This window comes from Topomyia yanbarensis, unplaced genomic scaffold (genome assembly GCF_030247195.1).
Source record: "Topomyia yanbarensis strain Yona2022 unplaced genomic scaffold, ASM3024719v1 HiC_scaffold_4, whole genome shotgun sequence".
In the NCBI taxonomy this organism is placed as follows: domain Eukaryota; kingdom Metazoa; phylum Arthropoda; class Insecta; order Diptera; family Culicidae; genus Topomyia; species Topomyia yanbarensis.
Window position 1 is genome coordinate 150,321 of NW_026683602.1, and position 20,628 is coordinate 170,948.

A 20,628-nucleotide genomic window follows, 5' to 3' on the forward strand; every position below is an offset into this window, starting at 1 on the left:
TGTTGATGTTGTCGCCACAGTTGTAGTTGTTGGTTCTGTAGTTGTTGATGTTGTTCCTGCAGTTGATGTTGTTCCTGAAGTCGTTGATGTTGTTCCTACAGTTGTCCATGTTGTTCCAACAGTTGTTGATGTTGTTCCTTCAGTTGTTGATGTTGTTCCTGCAATTGTTGATGTTGTCGCCACTGTTGTAGTTGTTGGTTCTGCTGTCGTTGATGTTGTTCCTGCAGTTGTTGATGTTGTCGCCACAGTTGTTGTCGTTGGTTCTGCTGTCGTTGATGTTGTTCCTGCAGTTGTTGATGTTGTCGCCACTGTTGTAGTTGTTGGTTCTGTTGTTGAAGTTGTTCCGGCAGTTGTAGATGTTGTACCTGCAGTTGTTGATGTTGTTCCTGCAGTTGTTGATGTTGTTGCCACAGTAGTAGTTGTTGGTTCTGCAGTTGTTGATGTTGTTCCTGCAGTTGATGTTGTTCCTGAAGTCTTTGAGGTTGTTCCTCCAGTTGTCGATGTTGTTCCAACAGTTGTTGATGTTGTTCCTTCAGTTGTTGATGTTGTTCCTGCAATTGTTGATGTTGTCGCCACTGTTGTAGTTGTTGGTTCTGCTGTCGTTGATGTTGTTCCTGCAGTTGTTGATGTTGTCGCCACAGTTGTTGTCGTTGGTTCTGCTGTCGTTGATGTTGTTCCTGCAGTTGTTGATGTTGTCGCCACTGTTGTAGTTGTTGGTTCTGTTGTTGAAGTTGTTCCGGCAGTTGTAGATGTTGTACCTGCAGTTGTTGATGTTGTTCATGCAGTTGTTGATGTTGTTGCCACAGTTGTAGTTGTTGGTTCTGCAGTTGTTGATGTTGTTCCTGCAGTTGATGTTGTTCCTGAAGTCTTTGAGGTTGTTCCTCCAGTTGTCGATGTTGGTCCAGCAGTTGTTGTTGTTCCTTCAGTTGTTGATGTTGTTCCTGCAGTTGTTGATGTTGTCGCCACTGATGAAGTTGTAGTTGTTGGTTCTGCTGTCGTTGATGTTGTTCCTGCAGTTGTTGATGTTGTCGCCACTGTTGTAGTGGTTGGTTCTGTTGTTGTAGTTGTTCCGGCAGCTGTAGATATTGTTCCTGCAGTTGTAGATGTTGTTCCTGCAGTTGATGTTGTCGCCACAGCTGTAGTTGTTGATTCTGCAGTTGTTGATGTTGTTCCTGCAGTCGATGTTGTTCCAGCAGTTGTTGATGTTGTTCCTTCAGTTGTTGATATTGGTCCAGCAGTTGTTGATGTTGTCGCCACTGTTGTAGTTGTTGGTTCTGCTGTCCTTGATGTTGTTCCTGTAGTTGTTGATGTTGTCGCCACAGTTGTTGTCGTTGGTTCTGCTGTCGTTGATGTTGTTCCTGCAGTTGTTGATGTTGTCGCCACTGATGTAGTGGTTGGTTCTGTTGTTGAAGCTGTTCCGGCAGTTGTAGTTGTTGTTCCTGCAGTTGTAGATGTTGTGCCTGCAGTTGTTGATGTTGTCGCCACAGTTGTAGTTGTTGGTTCGGCAGTTGTTGATGTTGTTCCTGCAGTTGATGTTGTTTCAAAAGTCGTTGAGGTTGTTCCTGCAGTTGTCGATGTTGTTCCAGCAGTTGTTGATGTTGTTCCTTCAGTTGTTGATGTTGTTCCTGCAGTTGTTGATGTTGATCCAGCAGTTGTAGTTGTTGATATTGTCGCCACAGTTGTCGTTGGTTCTGCTGTTGTTGATGTACTTCCTAAAGTTGTTGATGTTGTCGCCACAGTTGTTGTCATTGGTTCTGCTGTGTTTGATGTTGTTCCTGCAGTTGTTGATGTTGTCGCCACAGTTGTAGTTGTTGGTTCTGCTGTCGTTGATGTTGTTCCAGCAGTTGTTGATGTTGTCACCACAGTTGTTGTCGTTGGTTCTGCTGTTGTTGATGTTGTTCCTGCAGTTGTTGATGTTGTCGCTACTATTGTAGTGGTTGGTTCTGTTGTTGAAGATATACCGGCAGTTGTTGATGTTGTTCCAGCAGTTGTTGATGTTGTCGCCACAGTTGTTGTCGTTGGTTCTGCTGTCGTTGATGTTGTTCCAGTAGTTGTTGATGTTGTCGCCACAGTTGTTGTCGTTGGTTCTGCTGTCGTTGATGTTGTTCCAGTAGTTGTTGATGTTGTCGCCACAGTTGTTGTCGTTGGTTCTGTTGTAGATGTTGTTCCGGCAGTTGTAGATATTGTGCCTGCAGTTGTTGATGTTTTTGCCACAGTTGTAGTTGTTGGTTCTGCAGTTGTTGATGTTGTTCTTGCAGTTGTTGATGTTGTAGCTACTATTGTAGTGGTTGGTTCTGTTGTTGTTGAAGATATTCCGGCAGTTGTTGATGTTGTTCCTGCAGTTGTTGATGTTGTTGCCACAGTTGTTGTCGTTGGTTCTGCAATCGTTGATGTTGTTCCAGCAGTTGTTGATGTTGTCACAGTTATTGTCGTTGGTTCTGCTGTCGTTGATGTTGTTCCTGCAGTTGTTGATGTGGTCGCCACTGTTGTAGTGGTTGGTTCTGTTGTAGATGTTGTTCCTACAGTTGTAGATGTTGTGCCTGCAGTTGTTGATGTTGTCGTCACAGTTGTAGTTGTTGGTTCTGCAGTTGTTGATGTTGTTCCTTCAGTTGTTGATGTTGTTCCTGCAGTTGTTGATGTTGTGCCTGCAGTTGTTGATGTTGTGCCTGCAGTTGTTGATGTTGTCGCCACAGTTGTTGTCGTTGGTTGTGCTGTCGTTGATGTTGTTCCTGCAGTTGTTGATGTTGTTCCTGCAGTTGTTGATGTTGTCGCCACTGATGTAGTGGTTGGTTCTGTTGTTGAAGCTGTTCCGGCAGTTGTAGTTGTTGTTCCTGCAGTTGTAGATGTTGTGCCTGCAGTTGTTGATGTTGTCGCTACAGTTGTAGTTGTTGGTTCTGTAGTTGTTGATGTTTTTCCTGAAGTCGTTGAAGTTGTTCCTGCAGTTGTCGATGTTGTTCCAGCCGTTATTGATGTTGTTCTTTCTGTTGTTGATGTTGTTCCAGCAGTTGTTGATGTCGCCACTGTTGTAGTTGTTGGTTCTGCTGTCGTTGATGTTGTTCCTGCAGTTGTTGATGATGTCGCCACAGTTGTTGTCGTTGGTTCTGCTGTCGTTGATGTTGTTCCTGCAGTTGTTGATGTTGTCACCGCTGTTGTAGTGGGTGGTTCTGTTGTTGAAGTTGTTCCGGCAGTTGTAGATGTTGTTCCTGCAGTTGTTGATGTTGTCGCCACAGTTGTAGTTGTTGGTTCCGCAGTTGTTGATGTTGTTCCTGCAGTTGATGTTGTTTCAAAAGTCGTTGAGGTTGTTCCTGCAGTTGTCGATGTTGTTCCAGCAGTTGTTGATGTTGTTCCTTCAGTTGTTGATGTTGTTCCTGCAGTTGTTGATGTTGTCGCCACTGTTGTAGTTGTTGGTTCTGCAGTTGTTGATGTTGTCACCACAGTTGTTGATGTTGATCCAGCAGTTGAAGTTGTTGATGTTGTCGTTGGTTCTGCTGTGCTTGATGTTGTTCCTGCAGTTGTTGATGTTGTCACCACAGTTGTTGTCGTTGGTTCTACTGTTGTTGATGTTGTTCCTGCAGTTGTTGATGTTGTCGCTACTATTGTAGTGGTTGGTTCTGTTGTTGTTGAAGATATGCCGGCAGTTGTTGATGTTGTTCCAGCAGGTGTTGATGTTGTCGCCACAGTTGTTGTCGTTGGTTCTGCTGTCGTTGATGTTGTTCCAGTAGTTGTTGATGTTGTCGCCACAGTTGTTGTCGTTGGTTCTGCTGTCGTTGATGTTGTTCCAGTAGTTGTTGATGTTGTCGCCACAGTTGTTGTCGTTGGTTCTGCTGTCGTTGATGTTGTTTCTGCAGTTGTTGATGTTGTCGCCACTGTTGTAGTGGTTGGTTCTGTTGTAGATGTTGTTCCGGCAGTTGTAGATGTTGTGCCTGCAGCTGTTGATGTTGTTGCCACAGTTGTCGTTGTTGGTTCTGCAGTTGTTGATGTTGTTCCTGCAGTTGATGTTGTTCCTGAAGTCGTTGAGGTTGTTCCTGCAGTTGTCGATGTTGTTCCAGCAGTTGTTGATGTTGTTCCTTCAGTTGTTGATGTTGTCGCCACTGCTGTAGTTGTTGGTTCTGCTGTCGTTGATGTTGTTCCAGCAGTTGTTGATGTTGTCGCCACAGTTGTTGTCGTTGGTTCTGCTGTTGTTGATGTTGTTCCTGCAGTTGTTGATGTTGTCGCCACTGTTGTAGTGGTTGGTTCTGTTGTTGAAGTTGTTCCGGCAGTTGTAGATGTTTTACCTGCAGTTGTTGATGTTGTCGCCACAGTAGTAGTTGGTTCTGCAGTTGTTGATGTTGTTTCTGCAGTTGTTGATGTTGTCGCCACAGTTGTCGTTGGTTCTGCTGTCGTTGATGTTGTTCCTGCAGTTGTTGATGTTGTCGCCACAGTTGTTGTCGTTGGTTCTGTTGTCGTTGATGTTGTTCCTGCAGTTGTTGATGTTGTCGCCACTGATGTAGTGGTTGGTTCTGTTGTTGAAGCTGTTCCGGCAGTTGTAGTTGTTGTTCCTGCAATTGTAGATGTTGTGCCTGCAGTTGTTGATGTTGTCGTCACAGTTGTAGTTGTTGGTTCTGTAGTTGTTGATGTTGTTCCTGCAGTTGATGTTGTTCCTGAAGTCGTTGAGGTTGTTCCTGCAGTTGTCGATGTTGTTCCAGCAGTTATTGATGTTGTCACCGCTGTTGTAGTGGGTGGTTCTGTTGTTGAAGTTGTTCCGGCAGTTGTAGATGTTGTTCCTGCAGTTGTTGATGTTGTCGCCACAGTCGTAGTTGTTGGTTCGGCAGTTGTGGATGTTGTTCCTGCAGTTGATGTTGTTTCAAAAGTCGTTGAGGTTGTTCCTGCAGTTGTCGATGTTGTTCCAGCAGTTGTTGATGTTGTTCCTTCAGTTGTTGATGTTGTTCCTGCAGTTGTTGCTGTTGATCCAGCAGTTGTAGTTGTTGATATTGTCGCCACAGTTGTCGTTGGTTCTGCTGTTGTTGATGTACTTCCTAAAGTTGTTGATGTTGTCGCCACAGTTGTTGTCATTGGTTCTGCTGTGTTTGATGTTGTTCCTGCAGTTGTTGATGTTGTCGCCACTGTTGTAGTTGTTGGTTCTGCTGTCGTTGATGTTGTTCCAGCAGTTGTTGATGTTGTCACCACAGTTGTTGTCGTTGGTTCTGCTGTTGTTGATGTTGTTCCTGCAGTTGTTGATGATGTCGCCACAGTTGTTGTCGTTGGTTCTGCTGTCGTTGATGTTGTTCCTGCAGTTGTTGATGTTGTCGCCACAGTTGTTGTCGTTGGTTCTGTTGTCGTTGATGTTGTTCCTGCAGTTGTTGATGTTGTCGCCACTGATGTAGTGGTTGGTTCTGTTGTTGAAGCTGTTCCGGCAGTTGTAGTTGTTGTTCCTGCAATTGTAGATGTTGTGCCTGCAGTTGTTGATGTTGTCGTCACAGTTGTAGTTGTTGGTTCTGTAGTTGTTGATGTTGTTCCTGCAGTTGATGTTGTTCCTGAAGTCGTTGAGGTTGTTCCTGCAGTTGTCGATGTTGTTCCAGCAGTTATTGATGTTGTCACCGCTGTTGTAGTGGGTGGTTCTGTTGTTGAAGTTGTTCCGGCAGTTGTAGATGTTGTTCCTGCAGTTGTTGATGTTGTCGCCACAGTCGTAGTTGTTGGTTCGGCAGTTGTGGATGTTGTTCCTGCAGTTGATGTTGTTTCAAAAGTCGTTGAGGTTGTTCCTGCAGTTGTCGATGTTGTTCCAGCAGTTGTTGATGTTGTTCCTTCAGTTGTTGATGTTGTTCCTGCAGTTGTTGCTGTTGATCCAGCAGTTGTAGTTGTTGATATTGTCGCCACAGTTGTCGTTGGTTCTGCTGTTGTTGATGTACTTCCTAAAGTTGTTGATGTTGTCGCCACAGTTGTTGTCATTGGTTCTGCTGTGTTTGATGTTGTTCCTGCAGTTGTTGATGTTGTCGCCACTGTTGTAGTTGTTGGTTCTGCTGTCGTTGATGTTGTTCCAGCAGTTGTTGATGTTGTCACCACAGTTGTTGTCGTTGGTTCTGCTGTTGTTGATGTTGTTCCTGCAGTTGTTGATGTTGTCACCGCTGTTGTAGTGGGTGGTTCTGTTGTTGAAGTTGTTCCGGCAGTTGTAGATGTTGTTCCTGCAGTTGTTGATGTTGTCGCCACAGTTGTAGTTGTTGGTTCCGCAGTTGTTGATGTTGTTCCTGCAGTTGATGTTGTTTCAAAAGTCGTTGAGGTTGTTCCTGCAGTTGTCGATGTTGTTCCAGCAGTTGTTGATGTTGTTCCTTCAGTTGTTGATGTTGTTCCTGCAGTTGTTGATGTTGTCGCCACTGTTGTAGTTGTTGGTTCTGCAGTTGTTGATGTTGTCACCACAGTTGTTGATGTTGATCCAGCAGTTGAAGTTGTTGATGTTGTCGTTGGTTCTGCTGTGCTTGATGTTGTTCCTGCAGTTGTTGATGTTGTCACCACAGTTGTTGTCGTTGGTTCTACTGTTGTTGATGTTGTTCCTGCAGTTGTTGATGTTGTCGCTACTATTGTAGTGGTTGGTTCTGTTGTTGTTGAAGATATGCCGGCAGTTGTTGATGTTGTTCCAGCAGGTGTTGATGTTGTCGCCACAGTTGTTGTCGTTGGTTCTGCTGTCGTTGATGTTGTTCCAGTAGTTGTTGATGTTGTCGCCACAGTTGTTGTCGTTGGTTCTGCTGTCGTTGATGTTGTTCCAGTAGTTGTTGATGTTGTCGCCACAGTTGTTGTCGTTGGTTCTGCTGTCGTTGATGTTGTTTCTGCAGTTGTTGATGTTGTCGCCACTGTTGTAGTGGTTGGTTCTGTTGTAGATGTTGTTCCGGCAGTTGTAGATGTTGTGCCTGCAGCTGTTGATGTTGTTGCCACAGTTGTCGTTGTTGGTTCTGCAGTTGTTGATGTTGTTCCTGCAGTTGATGTTGTTCCTGAAGTCGTTGAGGTTGTTCCTGCAGTTGTCGATGTTGTTCCAGCAGTTGTTGATGTTGTTCCTTCAGTTGTTGATGTTGTCGCCACTGCTGTAGTTGTTGGTTCTGCTGTCGTTGATGTTGTTCCAGCAGTTGTTGATGTTGTCGCCACAGTTGTTGTCGTTGGTTCTGCTGTTGTTGATGTTGTTCCTGCAGTTGTTGATGTTGTCGCCACTGTTGTAGTGGTTGGTTCTGTTGTTGAAGTTGTTCCGGCAGTTGTAGATGTTTTACCTGCAGTTGTTGATGTTGTCGCCACAGTAGTAGTTGGTTCTGCAGTTGTTGATGTTGTTTCTGCAGTTGTTGATGTTGTCGCCACAGTTGTCGTTGGTTCTGCTGTCGTTGATGTTGTTCCTGCAGTTGTTGATGTTGTCGCCACAGTTGTTGTCGTTGGTTCTGTTGTCGTTGATGTTGTTCCTGCAGTTGTTGATGTTGTCGCCACTGATGTAGTGGTTGGTTCTGTTGTTGAAGCTGTTCCGGCAGTTGTAGTTGTTGTTCCTGCAATTGTAGATGTTGTGCCTGCAGTTGTTGATGTTGTCGTCACAGTTGTAGTTGTTGGTTCTGTAGTTGTTGATGTTGTTCCTGCAGTTGATGTTGTTCCTGAAGTCGTTGAGGTTGTTCCTGCAGTTGTCGATGTTGTTCCAGCAGTTATTGATGTTGTCACCGCTGTTGTAGTGTTGCTGTTGTAGTTGTTGGTTCTGCTGTCGTTGATGTTGTTCCAGCAGTTGTTGATGTTGTCACCACAGTTGTTGTCGTTGGTTCTGCTGTTGTTGATGTTGTTCCTGCAGTTGTTGATGATGTCGCCACAGTTGTTGTCGTTGGTTCTGCTGTCGTTGATGTTGTTCCTGCAGTTGTTGATGTTGTCACCGCTGTTGTAGTGGGTGGTTCTGTTGTTGAAGTTGTTCCGGCAGTTGTAGATGTTGTTCCTGCAGTTGTTGATGTTGTCGCCACAGTTGTTGATGTTGATCCAGCAGTTGAAGTTGTTGATGTGGTCGTTGGTTCTGCTGTGCTTGATGTTGTTCCTGCAGTTGTTGATGTTGTCTCCGCTGTTGTAGTGGGTGGTTCTGTTGTTGAAGTTGTTCCGGCAGTTGTAGATGTTGTTCCTGCAGTTGTTGATGTTGTCGCCACAGTTGTAGTTGTTGGTTCCGCAGTTGTTGATGTTGTTCCTGCAGTTGATGTTGTTTCAAAAGTCGTTGAGGTTGTTCCTGCAGTTGTCGATGTTGTTCCAGCAGTTGTTGATGTTGTTCCTTCAGTTGTTGATGTTGTTCCTGCAGTTGTTGATGTTGTCGCCACTGTTGTAGTTGTTGGTTCTGCAGTTGTTGATGTTGTCACCACAGTTGTTGATGTTGATCCAGCAGTTGAAGTTGTTGATGTGGTCGTTGGTTCTGCTGTGCTTGATGTTGTTCCTGCAGTTGTTGATGTTGTCACCACAGTTGTTGTCGTTGGTTCTACTGTTGTTGATGTTGTTCCTGCAGTTGTTGATGTTGTCGCTACTATTGTAGTGGTTGGTTCTGTTGTTGTTGAAGATATACCGGCAGTTGTTGATGTTGTTCCAGCAGGTGTTGATGTTGTCGCCACAGTTGTTGTCGTTGGTTCTGCTGTCGTTGATGTTGTTCCAGTAGTTGTTGATGTTGTCGCCACAGTTGTTGTCGTTGGTTCTGCTGTCGTTGATGTTGTTCCAGTAGTTGTTGATGTTGTCGCCACAGTTGTTGTCGTTGGTTCTGCTGTCGTTGATGTTGTTTCTGCAGTTGTTGATGATGTCGCCACTGTTGTAGTGGTTGGTTCTGTTGTAGATGTTGTTCCGGCAGTTGTAGATGTTGTGCCTGCAGCTGTTGATGTTGTTGCCACAGTTGTCGTTGTTGGTTCTGCAGTTGTTGATGTTGTTCCTGCAGTTGATGTTGTTCCTGAAGTCGTTGAGGTTGTTCCTGCAGTTGTCGATGTTGTTCCAGTAGTTGTTGATGTTGTTCCTTCAGTTGTTGATGTTGTCTCCACTGCTGTAGTTGTTGGTTCTGCTGTCGTTGATGTTGTTCCAGCAGTTGTTGATGTTGTCGCCACAGTTGTTGTCGTTGGTTCTGCTGTTGTTGATGTTGTTCCTGCAGTTGTTGATGTTGTCGCCACTGTTGTAGTGGTTGGTTCTGTTGTTGAAGTTGTTCCGGCAGTTGTAGATGTTGTTCCTGCAGTTGTTGATGTTGTCGCCACAGTAGTAGTTGGTTCTGCAGTTGTTGATGTTGTTTCTGCAGTTGTTGATGTTGTCGCCACAGTTGTCGTTGGTTCTGCTGTCGTTGATGTTGTTCCTGCAGTTGTTGATGTTGTCGCCACAGTTGTTGTCGTTGGTTCTGTTGTCGTTGATGTTGTTCCTGCAGTTGTTGATGTTGTCGCCACTGATGTAGTGGTTGGTTCTGTTGTTGAAGCTGTTCCGGCAGTTGTAGTTGTTGTTCCTGCAATTGTAGATGTTGTGCCTGCAGTTGTTGATGTTGTCGTCACAGTTGTAGTTGTTGTTGGTTCTGTAGTTGTTGATGTTGTTCCTGCAGTTGATGTTGTTCCTGAAGTCGTTGAGGTTGTTCCTGCAGTTGTCGATGTTGTTCCAGCAGTTATTGATGTTGTTCCTTCAGTTGTTGATGTTGTTCCTGCAGTTGTTGATGTTGTCGCCACAGTTGTTGTCGTTGGTTCTGCTGTCGTTGATGTTGTTCCAGCAGTTGTTGATGTTGTCACCGCTGTTGTAGTGGGTGGTTCTGTTGTTGAAGTTGTTCCGGCAGTTGTAGATGTTGTTCCTGCAGTTGTTGATGTTGTCGCCACAGTTGTAGTTGTTGGTTCGGCAGTTGTGGATGTTGTTCCTGCAGTTGATGTTGTTTCTGAAGTCGTTGAGGTTGTTCCTGCAGTTGTCGATGTTGTTCCAGCAGTTGTTGATGTTGTTCCTTCAGTTGTTGATGTTGTTCCTGCAGTTGTTGATGTTGATCCAGCAGTTGTAGTTGTTGATATTGTCGCCACAGTTGTCGTTGGTTCTGCTGTTGTTGATGTACTTCCTAAAGTTGTTGATGTTGTCGCCACAGTTGTTGTCATTGGTTCTGCTGTGTTTGATGTTGTTCCTGCAGTTGTTGATGTTGTCGCCACAGTTGTAGTTGTTGGTTCTGCTGTCGTTGATGTTGTTCCAGCAGTTGTTGATGTTGTCACCGCAGTTGTTGTCGTTGGTTCTGCTGTTGTTGATGTTGTTCCTTCAGTTGTTGATGTTGTCGCTACTATTGTAGTGGTTGGTTCTGTTGTTGAAGATATACCGGCAGTTGTTAATGTTGTTCCAGCAGTTGTTGATGTTGTCGCCACAGTTGTTGTCGTTGGTTCTGCTGTCGTTGATGTTGTTCCAGTAGTTGTTGATGTTGTCGCCACAGTTGTTGTCGTTGGTTCTGCTGTCGTTGATGTTGTTTCTGCAGTTGTTGATGTTGTCGCCACTGTTGTTGTCGTTGGTTCTGCTGTCGTTGATGTTGTTCCAGTAGTTGTTGATGTTGTCGCCACAGTTGTTGTCGTTGGTTCTGCTGTCGTTGATGTTGTTCCAGTAGTTGTTGATGTTGTCGCCACAGTTGTTGTCGTTGGTTCTGCTGTCGTTGATGTTGTTCCAGTAGTTGTTGATGTTGTCGCCACAGTTGTTGTCGTTGGTTCTGCTGTCGTTGATGTTGTTTCTGCAGTTGTTGATGTTGTTCCTGCAGTTGTTGATGTTGTCGCCACTGTTGTAGTGGTTGGTTCTGTTGTAGATGTTGTTCCGGCAGTTGTAGATATTGTGCCTGCAGTTGTTGATGTTTTTGCCACAGTTGTAGTTGTTGGTTCTGCAGTTGTTGATGTTGTTCTTGCAGTTGTTGATGTTGTAGCTACTATTGTAGTGGTTGGTTCTGTTGTTGTTGAAGATATTCCGGCAGTTGTTGATGTTGTTCCTGCAGTTGTTGATGTTGTTGCCACAGTTGTTGTCGTTGGTTCTGCAATCGTTGATGTTGTTCCAGCAGTTGTTGATGTTGTCACAGTTGTTGTCGTTGGTTCTGCTGTCGTTGATGTTGTTCCTGCAGTTGTTGATGTTGTCGCCACTGTTGTAGTGGTTGGTTCTGTTGTAGATGTTGTTCCTACAGTTGGAGATGTTGTGCCTGCAGTTGTTGATGTTGTCGCCACAGTTGTAGTTGTTGGTTCTGCAGTTGTTGATGTTGTTCCTGCAGTTGATGTTGTTTCTGAAGTCGTTGAGGTTGTTCCTGCAGTTGTCGATGTTGTTCCAGCAGTTGTTGATGTTGTTCCTTCAGTTGTTGATGTTGTTCCTGCAGTTGTTGATGTTGTCACCACTGTTGATGTTGTTGGTTCTGCTGTCGTTGATGTTGTTCCTGCAGTTGTTGATGTTGTCGCCACAGTTGTTGTCGTTGGTTCTGCTGTCGTTGATGTTGTTCCTGCAGTTGTTGATGTTGTTCCTGCAGTTGTTGATGTTGTCGCCACTGATGTAGTGGTTGGTTCTGTCGTTGAAGCTGTTCCGGCAGTTGTAGTTGTTGTTCCTGCAGTTGTAGTTGTTGTTCCTGCAGTTGTAGATGTTGTGCCTGCAGTTGTTGATGTTGTGCCTGCAGTTGTTGATGTTGTGCCTGCAGTTGTTGATGTTGTCGCCACTGTTGTAGTTGTTGGTTCTGCTGTCGTTGATATTGTTCCTGCAGTTGTTAATGTTGTCGCCACAGTTGTTGTCGTTGGTTCTGCTGTCGTTGATGTTGTTCCTGCAGTTGTTGATGTTGTCGCCACTGATGTAGTGGTTGGTTCTGTCGTTGAAGCTGTTCCGGCAGTTGTAGTTGTTGTTCCTGCAGTTGTAGATGTTGTGCCTGCAGTTGTTGATGTTGTCGCCACAGTTGTAGTTGTTGGTTCTGTAGTTGTTGATATTGTTCCTGAAGTCGTTGAAGTTGTTCCTGCAGTTGTCGATGTTGTTCCAGCAGTTATTGATGTTGTTCCTTCAGTTGTTGATGTTGTTCCAGCAGTTGTTGATGTTGTCGCCACTGTTGTAGTTGTTGGTTTTGCAGTTGTTGATGTTGTCACCACAGTTGTTGATGTTGATCCAGCAGTTGTAGTTGTTGGTTCTGCAGTTGTTGATGTTGTCGCCACAGTTGTTGTCGTTGGTTCTTCTATTGTAGATGTTGTTCCTGCAGTTGTTGATGTTGTTGCCACAGTAGTAGTCGTAGGTGCAACCGTTGTGGATGTACTACCCATTGTTGTTGATGTGGTTAGAACAGTTGTTGTAGATCCCTTAGTTGTGGTCGACATTATTGTGGTTGACGTTATTGCAGGAATATATACAAACAAATTATGAATTCCAGGACCATATTGAAAATAATGTAGTCCACCTCGTCTAAACCCCGGTTTTATCACAGCAGATTTCAAAGGTCCACAATCGAACAGTAGAAACACAAATATAAAATATTTCCCATACATTTTCAAAAGTTTTCAGCATCCACTTATCACAATGCACAACAATTTTAGCGTTTGAAATAATATCAACGCTTAAAATTGGGAACGTTCTTTCCCGCGCGCCGGTTCAGCTTGAAATAAACCAGAAACGTCCGAAAAGTGCCACATTGTGAAAGTTGCCGAAACAACATTCACTTACTTTCTCGTCAGAATTGTGTTCCACATTGCAGTTGTTACGGTAGTCCATGAACTTGAATCAAAATTCTGATAGGGGAACTGGGGGTTAGCTCTACATCTTATGACGATGCTCAATGAAATTTTTGTTTTATTATTTTGAACAAGTCGAGATTCATTGAACGCATTGAACTCACGCTTATATTGGTAAAAAATATGAGAAAGGCAAAAATCATACTAAAACAGCGTTTGAGCGCCTGGGTGTTAATTTTTGTTGGGGACATCCATAAATGACGTAGCATTATATGGGGGAGGGGAGAGTTTTGTATTTTGTGATGATGTGTGACGACAGGGGGTAGGGGGTCATGTCATGCTACGTAGCTTTTTTAAAGGGAAATAGAATAGAATTTAAAAAAAAAATACGGAGACAAGGGGGGGCAGGGTTACCGTCAAGCTACGTAATTGCCAGGGGGGTATTTAGAGGTTTGTGACGAAATGCTACGATGGGGGAGGGGGTGTTAAAAATCACTTCAAAAATGCTACGTCATTTATGTATGATCCCTTGATGGATTTCCAGGTTTAGTAAGGCTTTAAAAATAAACATGCAGTTTTTTTATTGCGCATTCTTATCCGAACTTTGCATCATTCAATGTGTGTAAACGAAGTATAAATGACATGAAGGGGAGTAAACCTTGTTCATCATTTAAATTTTATGACGCTCGCAAAGCTGCGTGCTTCAATAGATTTCAAAATTTAAATCATAACTGTTTTTTCTTGGAATATGACGAGTAAGATAATCTATGGTATTAAAGAAAAATATACTTCAGCTGTTTGTGTTACCCCCATACCCCCTAAAAGTAGCGATTTTATTTCATTGAACACGAGGAAGCAAGTAACCTGCATTCTCTGCAGCAGCATCACGCATTCGACACATTCTTTTTTGAGAGGTTGTATACGTGTGGCTCTGGTAAATTTTGGGATATATAGGTAGCAATTATGCGAGCTGCATCTTGGTGTGCAGTAAGTTAATTCTAGGTGCTTTTGGAAGACACCCTAAGCTAATCCACTCTCTTCTGATCGTTTCGTTCTATATTTGTAATTTATTATCTATATGTCATTCTTCTTATGGCGATTTCGCTTGAACCTGAAACTGAGTCAGGTTCTAACCCCAACCGATGTCAGTTCATACATTTTGACAGCAGTTGGGGTTAGGAACTGACTCAGTTTCGCCTCAAACAAACATTAGTCTCATTCCGCTTCAAAGAGAACGACATTAGTATTAGCAGTATAGGCACCAGAGATTATCCACAATATTTTACCAACATACTTTACTTGTGCGTGTTTTCATGCGTGGTTTCTTGTCTCTCCGATAACCACGTTGGGTAATGGGTAATGAGCCTATTTGTACCCTAGAAGGGAGAGGGCCAACTTTTTTGAACAACTTTTAAATGCAGCTATATTATCTATAATCTCACAGAATAAACTATCAGTGTACTGTTTAACAACTATACAATGCTTATTTGGCAGAATTGTTCAAAACTTTCAGCATTATCGAAAATGAATGTTCTATTCTATGCATCTATTCTGCCTGCATTAGCTTCGAAAAAAAATCTGAAACGCAATGCCCTTTGATTATGGACACCATCTTTTGATTTGTAAAACGAATCACACACACGAAAGAACCTCATCAGCTGTTAGAAGAAAAGCTTCCAGAATTGTGCTCTCAGGAAATAATCGTGCGAAGGCTAACATCTTGTAATATTTCACATCAAACATTGCATACGCAATATTGTCGCGAGTCGAATTTTATTGACAGATGAAACTAAAATCTCTGCAATCAACAATCAGTTGAATAACTTGAAATAATTGGGCATTAACATTCCGGCAGCCGCGCTATTGCACTGAGTGCACGCTGCTCTGAAAATCTAGCGAACTCGTCTTAAGGCATCAGCGGCTGCTCGTTCAGTGGGCCATAAGCGCGACTTCCGGACTGCTGTTCTCGATTTTTCCAATGCAGCTGACGTTAAAGATACGCAATTTAACTGCGCAAAATTACAAATATTTTTTTAAATAAAATTTAATTATCGCAACAACACCTTCCATTAAACTATCTTGATCTCTATCCTTTTGCTGGGATAATTGTCAAAAATGCTAACCCATGTGGCTAAATTCACTGTCAAGGAAGATCGATAGTGTCAAACGAAGACGTGTTTACATTTTTTAGAAAATCAATTAAAAATCATTCAGAAGTTTTAAAGGTTGAACATTATTGAAGCAGTAGTGCCTAATGAGACCCCGTTTTGCACCTCTTGGCTTCGAACTAAGCATAAACACTCAATTCAGTTCGGTATTTTCCGCACAGCTATCAGTAAAAATTGGCTTTAATTTATTGATTATATTATTAGCGATATATTTTACGAGCTACAGCAAATCAAACGTCACTTCTACTGAGATCTCGGTAAAAGCTTTGTTGGCAGAGAGCTCGGCTGTATAAAACTCGGTAAAAGTTGCGAAAAAGCTGGGGTTCGGTAGAACAATATTGAGTTCTACAAGATGACGACACGAATGAACTCATGGTGAATAAAGTTCATGTTTGACAATTCTCGGTGGTTTGTTTACCTTGTCAGTTGCGTGAGTGCGAGTGCAACGGGTGCTCATCTATTACATTCGAACCAACCCTCCCGCAACTTGACGTTTAGCCTAAGTTGCATGAAACCACCGTGTTTCGAATGATGTCGCCACCATAGAACGCCGTCCACAAATTGCGATACTGTAAATTTCTATGCGTGAAAATAATTCCGTGACGTCTTTTACGAACTTGTTTTCTGTATTTATATTCGGAAGCGGTAGTCAAGATGATCATTTCAAAACAGCGTAATAATTTAATATAAATACAAACAAGTTAATTCGTCATTTTGGAGTTTCATAAAAGGATTACAAATTGTGCCGAATGTAAAATGTAAAATGCATGATTTGATTTGAGTGCGCTTCTAGTAGGAACTTTTTCTTCTCCCGCCCTTGAAATATCTTTCGTATATGACAATTCTCGAAAGTTTGTCGTTAATCTTAAATACATTTAGTTTTGTGATTATCATTTTTCACTTCGTATTTAACAAAGGCGGGATTGACTTCGATTGTTTATTTCGGACAGCATGCGACATTTACGGTGCAAAGGTTTCCACAAAATTCAGAACTGATGACAGCTCATTTTCTATCGGAGAGGGAGAAAAACAGTCCAGTATCATTGTGTGTGTTGTTTGCATTGCAATGCAGATATTATTACCTAATATCTTAAAACTAAATGAAGATGCTCACTAACTAGCATAAGCGCCGCTTGTTTGTTTGCTGATGATTCCAAAAAATCATGAATCATTTAAAAATAATGCATCGGAATAAAGATACTTTATTTTTATAATAAAACAACAGCAAATCCAAAAAGTCTTCAAAAATCGTAATTATCGGAAGTAAAAAAATCTGAACAAGAAAATTTTCACTGTGAACAAGTTTACGTTTTTTTTAGAAATTGCTCTTGAATAAAGATTAATCCGCCATTTTAGACCCACAGACCCAAAAAAAGTGGTTTCAACGATTTGTATAGGAGCTGTCAAGTTGTTCCCCCTCTGATTCGAACTCACGCAACTTTCATGTAAACAAACCACCGAGAATTGTCAAACGAAGTTCATCCAGCTCATTTTGTGGGGTTACGTCGGTTTGTGTAAAACCTAATTAAGCGTGTATGTATGCAGTGCGGCCAAACTAAAAGATAAACTTGAAAATATATTATGATGCAATTTCAGGTATAAGTAATCAATTGGGTCATTAAATGAAGCAGAAAATTCTCCTTTTATTTCATTGACCGATAGAGCTCAGTTGGAGTTGGAACATTCAGTTGGAGAAGTTTTGAAATATTTCACGCATATGTCCTTTTAATTTAAAAGGTCTCAAGTGCAAAATTTTTGTACAATGCTTGTTATAGGGCATAATGAGTTCAGGTTTCCGGTATTCGTTAGTTATGCAATAATCACATGATGTGCTGAAAAAAAACTTTGTTTACCTTTACAGTCGTGATTCGCTGGTTGGACACTTTTTAGCTGGACTGCTTTTTAGTTGGACCTCCGCTGGTTGGACCATCGTCCAACTAAAAAGCAACTGAATGTCAAAATCTCATGTCAAATTGACTTTGACAAACAAGCTGTCAGCAACTCAAGGGGTGCACAATTGCATGTCAGAATACTACCGCGATGTAGTACTAAAGGTATCAACATTTATAATTTTTCAGCGTCTTGGCTTTTTTCTTGTTAATGTAAGTATCTGATTAAGAGGAATTCGTTGCCGATTCCCGAGAGAGATTTACCCAAAAGTTTTGAAAAGAGAAAGCCTTAAGTGGAATACCTTTTATTATTTAATATTCTATGGTAATTGTTGCATGTTAAAATCGATATATAGATTCCTTATACATGGTATAATATTAAGATGAATTTTTTTGATTGAAAAATGATACCAAAGATACAAGCTGTTTTCATTGCAATTGAAAATCGAAGTCTCTGCTTGCGATAATATATTTTCCTGTTATTATATGCGGATGCAAAACGATGCAATGTTTGGGGGCATTATTCACATAGTGATTTGTCATTATGCGCACTCGTTACGCCGTCATGCACTACATACATATATTCGGCTCATTCAATAACTTAATAGTTACATAATGTCCAAATTTTATGTGAAACTGGCCCAATAAAGTTCAGCCGAAAAATGAGTCGTAATTCTGACATCTAGTTAGTATTCCGGCTCCATTGACAAAACCGATTTTAATTAGAATCCGGTTGTGTCTGTGGAGTTGGAGTGCTAACTAGAACGGTCATAGATTATATCAAGGAGTAATGACATGCATTATACACTTCGTATGCCGAAAAGTAATTGCAAGGATTTCGTTTTAGGAAATTTGATCTAAGTCGAATTCATCAAAAATTTATTGAAAAATAAGAAAAACAATTCATATTACTCGTTTCGTCTTTTCCATTCCCTCTCAACAAGTTTGCTTCGGAGTGATTTGAGCCTGATTACTTCCGAAACGTCGTCTTCAACGTACTCAATAACGTTATCTAGAGAACGCAGTACGATACCAAAATTCTGATGTGTTGGTGGTTGTTCGTTGGTCGCCATGAGACCTAAACCCAATGCGTCACCTGAAATATTCTCGTCGCTATCACCCAACCACTCCTCCTTTATGTCCCCAGATCCTTCGCAACCATGAAGAACATTATTTATTATCTCTTCGTCGGTGTACATCTGACTCGTCCCACAGAGCACATTCCCATTAGAGTCTGCAACTTGGTCATTCAACCATCGAGATATGTCATTTTCACTGGTTTGCGTACCAATGAGTGTATCAGCTGCTGCAATAAGCCCTTTTATAGTATTTGTATCTTCTTTTACCAGATCTTGTTCGTCAAAACTGAACTCCTCATCATTGAGTCCCGGAAATTCATCAATTAATTTGTTCCACGAATTTCGAATTGTTGAAGTACTTATATCCTCCCATGAACTAGCTAGCCAATCCAGACACATTTTTAATGAAATATTTTTCACGCGCTGATCAAATGACAAGTGTTCATCCTCCAAAACTAGTTTCAACATGAGTTTTTTCTTGTAACGCATTTTAATTGCTTTTATAACACCCTGATCCATCGGTTGACATTCACTAGTGACGTTTGGTGGGAGATACATTACCTGAATTAAACCATCGTCACTCGCCAAATCGCAAGCATCATGGTGAGCAGAACAGTTGTCAAGAACTAGCAACGCCTTTGGTTCTAAACCTTTTTCGCAACAAAACTTTCGTACCGACGGTACAAATTCCCCTTCAAACCACTTCCGAAACAACACTCGTGTCATCCATGCTTTTTTAGAAAAATAATATGAAACCGGCAGCTCAATATTTTTCCCACGTACAAAATTTCGAGGATTTTCTGAATTTCCGATGAACATAAGTTTCAGTTTAAGGGATCCATCAAGATTGGAACAAGGCATAAAAGTGTACCTGGTCCTGTTCAGTTTCCGACCAGAGGCTGCTGCTTCATCCCACAATACCACGGTTTTAGATGCAATAAGTTTAATAAAAATGGCGGATTCATCTGCATTAAATAATTGTGACGCGGTAATACCCATATCGAGTATTTTTCGCATCAACAATGGCTTAAATCTAGTATAGGCTTCCAGATCGGCGGATGCTTTCTCTCCTGCAGCTGTGACCATTCGCAAACCATGACGATCCTTGAATCGGCGAGCCCATCCGGTGGATGCAAGAAACGTCTTGTCAACATAGCAATTATGCCTCTGAAAAGCTTTGAATAAAAAATCTGCCTTCACTCGCATTACATCCAACGGAACAATGATATTTGCTTCCCTTTGCTGCAGAATCCACACGAATAGCGCTTCCTCTAACAACGGGAAACTTTGTTCCTTCAGTGTTCGCTGCATCCTCGGTCCACATTCTCTATACTTAGCTATTGCAAATTGGATCGCCGTTTTGTTCTTCAGAAATCTGCTCACTGATGACCTTCCAATACCATGTTTTGCAGCAATCTGTTCATGAGAAACTAATCCAGACTCTGCTTCTTCTATTATTCGCCATTTCTCTACCAACGAAAGTGTTGTGTGTTTTCGCTTTGATCCCGACGGGCGATCCATTTTAAAACGTAATAATAATATTTGTGTTTACATTTTGTACTTAAGGATCGACAAAGGTTGGAAGCATTCGTAACATTAAGTGTGTTGGTTAGTAAAGTTGTGACGTCAGATTCCCAAGAAATTACATCCCATGACAAAGTGAGATTAGGGTTGTCGGTGGCAAGAACATTGTTATTGTGATTTTGGTATGTATCATTAAACGAGCCACCTAGCATAACATCAAAAAACATTATTTCACGCTTCCATGGATGCATATTCGTTTCTTTTGTTTATCAGTTTCAGTGTAACCAAAAAGAGAAAATAGCGTGCAAAATGAAACTTTTAAACTAAATAATTAAAGCACGTAACAGACTATTTTCACCATTACCTCTACATGTATTGATTGGACGATGATATAATCGTCCCAGATATAAACATAGCACACGGCCGTTTATAGATGGCACATATGTATTAGGTTTGTTCCAAACACACGGAAGTTGTTCCGGAGTTTTGTAACCAGAAGAAAAAAGAAGATAATAAAATACAGGAAGCAAAGCAAAGCACGCTATAATTGGATTTACGATTAAATGTGCACGTAAACATTTTTCTATTATTTGTAGTCGATAAAAAGGAAAGCTTGTAATTGGCATAATGAACTCAGTTTGTTAACATTTGTTAGCTATGATTTGAAAAAAGGTTAACTTCAAGGCATATAGTTACAGTCAACTATGTAACAAAAAATTCGAACGCGCATAAAAAATGTTTCCACCTTCTGTAGTACATTGTGTACTATTACTCTCACCCCTTGGTCAGTCATGACATCTGCCAGTCGGTCCAACTAAAGAACCGAATTCGTTAGTTGGACCAAGGGTGGGCCCAACCAGCGAATCACGACTGTACATTTCGAATCAGTACTCTTGATCAGGGTTACCATATTCACAGATTTTTCTGTAATGTCGCAGATTTTTTTTCACAATTTTTGATCACGATTCTTTTTCACAGATGCCAGACTTTTGGCACTTAAATATAAAATTTCACAGATTTTTGGAACTATCGTGATTTTTCACAGATTTTTTGGAAATTTATCACAGATTTTTTTTCCTGTTTTAGTCATCATAGATGGTAAAAAGATTTTCTTGGTCGAAACACAGATTTCAATGTAGCATCCCTTACAAAATACTATTTCAAAGGAAGGACTCACGTTCAAACAATGTTAATTATGGCAAATACAAATTTGTATTTGATTATAGAGTCTAGTACAGAAAAAAAATGCTGACATGTCTGTAAATCTGGCATCGCTGCCGATTGGATCTGTCAAACTATAGTATTTTTCGTAAAACAACTCGCCGCGACAGCACATCCAGTCTTCGTCCTGCTCTTG

The 20,628-nt window shown here is 41.7% G+C and overlaps 1 protein-coding gene across 1 annotated transcript in view; it reads right to left on the reverse strand.

Annotated features, from left to right (window-relative positions):
* Positions 1-20,628, reverse strand: part of LOC131695467 (synaptic vesicle glycoprotein 2B-like) — a 42,754-nt gene that overhangs the window by 15,960 nt on the left and 6,166 nt on the right. The gene's annotated exons all lie outside the window — the stretch shown is intronic.